This window comes from Myotis brandtii, unplaced genomic scaffold (genome assembly GCF_000412655.1).
Source record: "Myotis brandtii unplaced genomic scaffold, ASM41265v1 scaffold210, whole genome shotgun sequence".
Taxonomy (NCBI): Eukaryota; Metazoa; Chordata; class Mammalia; order Chiroptera; family Vespertilionidae; genus Myotis; species Myotis brandtii.
In genome coordinates, this window is record NW_005357847.1 from 549,294 (window position 1) to 552,986 (window position 3,693).

The 3,693-nt window shown below is 39.6% G+C and overlaps 1 pseudogene; it reads left to right on the plus strand.

The window, feature by feature from the left end:
• The first annotated feature begins 2,166 nt into the window (after window positions 1-2,166).
• Window positions 2,167-3,368, plus strand: LOC102252892 (annotated as a pseudogene).
• The last annotated feature ends 325 nt before the right edge of the window (window positions 3,369-3,693 follow it).

Here is a 3,693-nt window from a genome sequence, read left to right on the forward strand (position 1 = left end):
TATTCTACCCAGCAAAGCTATCATTTAGAATTGAAGGTCAGATAAAGAGCTTCACAGACAAGAAAAAGCTAATGGAGTTCATCACCATCAAACCAGTATTACAGGCAATGTTAAAGGGTAATCTTCAAGAAGAAAAAGAAGAAGAAGAAAAAAAAATATGAACAATAAAATGGCAATAAATACATATCTATCAATAATTGAACCTAAAAATCAAAATAAGTTAACAAGAAATCTAATGAACAAAATAAACTGGTGAATAAAATAGAATCAGAGGCATGGAAACATGGAACAAACTGACAAATCTCAGAGGGAAGTGGGGAAGAAGGATGGGAAGAGATTAACCAAAGATCTTACCAATGGACATATATAATAAGGTGATGAAAGCCTTGGATGGGGCAATGTGAGAACTGGGTGGAGGGAGGGCAATGGGGGAAAGGGGGGAACATCTAAATACTCTTAACAATAAAGATTTAAAAATAAATAAATAAAAAATTTTTAAAAATCAATGAAAAAAAAAAGAGCTTGCCTGTGGCCTCACTGTTTGCAAGTGGCAAAGTTATCTCAACAGTCTGGAAAGACTGAACTTGATATTAAATCCCTGAAGACTAATGTATTTTAATAGAATTTCAATTAAATCTTAATGTGCTGAGTGTTGAGAATTTGTGAAATTTTTCTAAGGGGTATTTTGAAGAGTGAACATGTGACTACATAGGATAAAACTCCTATAATCAAAATAGCACATTTCCATAAGAATCAACAAAGAATTAAGGTAACACTAAATACAGTTTACCTTATAAGCCTTGAAAAGAAGAAATTGAACTTGATGAATGCATCTTCAGAAAACTGGCTTCTTGGGAACAATCTGTGAGACCCACCTTTCCATGCATTGCCTGAGACTGGGATATTGAAAGAGAGGCTCAACATCTGAGGTTCCCATGCTTCTCATTGCCATCCCTGCAAGCTTGTGTATCTGAGTATTGTCTTGGGGCAGGAAGGTTCCATCATTCATCCAACCACTTTTGGATAATAAGTCCTTCCAGTCAGGTTTAGTCATAAAAGTAGGAGTAGCGAGCAGCATGAAGTTCAGGCAGGCACTGAGGTATTCTGATGTTGACTCCCCAACAGTTAAAGCTGACTGTTTATCATGCAAGGTTTTTGTTGTTGTTGTTTTTTAAGCTTCCTCTGCTGGCCCCTTCCACTGCAGCTCCTCTGGGGGCACGATTCTCATGAGCTTATGTTCACTTCCCACCTCACTCTCTTTCTCCTGATGGCTGCCCTCTTACTTTCTGCAAGACTTCTTGGGCAAGGGGTAGGGTGACCAACCACCCTGGTTTGCCCAGGACTGAGCGGGTTTCCGGGATGGGAGACTTTCAGGCAAACCATGAGGGGTGGTCACTGTAGAAGATCCCTTTCAAACAGCATTTCTGCACCACCACGCCTCTCCCCACCTGGTCTCTGAGAAATAAACACTGATCCATTGTTACTTCCTAAACTCAGCCTTCACTGCCATGGGTTACAGCAGCCAATCTATCCCTGGACTACTGGCTTGAGTCTCACTCTAGTTCACTGTGTCCCCAAACCTTGGGGAACCACACACCAAGCTCCCCAAGTGGCATCCTAGAAGCCCCCACTGGGCTTGAGGTGAAGAGGAAAAGTTTCCAGTTTCTCCCTTCAAAGTAGCTGAGAGATTCACTCCAACTACTCCCTCATGAGAAAGCCGCCCTGCCTTGCCATTTTTATTATCAATCCTTGTAAGCTTTTTCTATGGGGCACACACTGGTATTCTTCACTCTTGCCAGTGCTTTGAGGCATTGAAGTTTAGACACCTACTTTGGAATGTGGGAGTACCTGCCATCCTTTTTGTCTCAACTTTTTTAGACCTCAGACAAAACTGTGACCGAAAGAATTAAAGTTTTAATATCATGTTTTATAAAACCATTAACCACACAAAAAAAGTAAATTTAGGGCAAGGGAGGATTATGAAGAAGGAAAATAATTAATTTGATATATAGACATGTTATATTTCCTATGTCAAAAATTGTGTAAAAAATTTAAAGTGAAATGACAACAGGAATACATTTCCAACCCAATAAGAAATAAGAGGCTAGCTAGTGTGGCTATGGGAGAGGTGTTGGTGAGGCCTGAGGCTAACCTGTCTGACTTCTCGTCTGTGCAGAGCATACTTGAGCCACAGCCATGTGCAGAGACGAGATGATTTTTTATCCTACTATGATCAAGAAGAGGCCTTTTATGTTAGATGAAGAAGGGAATGCCCAGACAGAAGAAACTCAACCCTCAGAAACAAAAGAAGTGGAGCCAGAGCCCACTGAGGACAAAGATGTAGAGGCTGATGAAGTGGACAGTAGGAAAAAAGATGCCTCTGATGATCTAGATGACTTGAACTTCTTTAATCAAAAGAAAAAGAAGAAAAAAGTAGATATTTGATATTGATGAGGCGGAAGAAGGTGTAAACTTTCTCAACCTGTGGGTCCCGACCATCGGAAAACAAATATAGCATATCAGATATTTACATTATGATTCATAACAGTAGCAAAATTACAGTTCTGAAGTAGCAACAAAAATAATTTTATGGTTGGGGGTCACCACAACATGAGGAACTGTATTAAAGGGTCGTGGCATTAGGAAGGTTGAGAACCGCTGGAAAGGATCTTAAGATTGAAAGTGATGTTCAAGAACCAGCTGAACCAGAGGATGACTTTGACATTATGCTTGGCAAAAAAAGCAGAAAAAGAAAAATGTCAAGTTCCTAGATGAGGATGAAATTCTAGAGAATGACAAAGACTTAAAAGATGAAGACAGCAAAAAAGATGATGGTATCTTATTCAGTAACCAGACAGGCCCTGTTTGGGCAGGCTCAGAAAGAGACTACACGTGTGAGGAGCTACTGAATCAAGTGTTCAACATCATGAGGGAAAAGAATTCAGATATGGTTGCTGGAGAAAAAAGAAAATTTGTTATGAAACCTGCACAGGTCGTCCAAGTAGGAACCAAGAAAACTTCTTTTGTCAACTTTACAGATATCTGCAAACTATTACATCGTCAGCCCAAATCTCCTTGCATTTTTATTGGCTGAATTGGGTACAAGTGGTTGTATAGATGGTAATAACCAACTTGTAATCAAAGGAAGATTCCAACAGAAACAGATAGAAAATGTTTTGAGAAGATATATCAGGGAATATGTCACCTGTCACACGTGCTGATCACCTGACACAATCCTGCAAAAGGACACCCGACTCTATTTCTTACAGTGTGAAACTTGTCATTCTCAATGCTCTGTTGCCAGAATCAGAACCAGCTTCTAGGGTGTCACGGGCAAGTGAGCACAGCTCCATGCCAAAGCTAACTAATTTGCTAATCACCACTGATTTTGCAAAGTATGTTGTGGAAATTTGGCTGGACAGGTTTACCATCAGAGTGGATATACCATTGTATTAAAAAAAAACAAGATAGAAAAGCTGCCAAGCTCTTTGGTGTATGGCTGGTTGTTCTAAAAACCTAGCAAGATGCCAATGCTCAACATACTCATTGCCTACTTTAACAACTGTCAGAGAAACAAGATGGGGTAAGGTGGTGCTTTTTATTTTTATTTTTTATTTTTTTTAATTAAATCTTTATTGTTCAAGTTACATTTGTTCCTCTTTTTTCCCCCCCATAACTCCCCTCCTCCCAGTT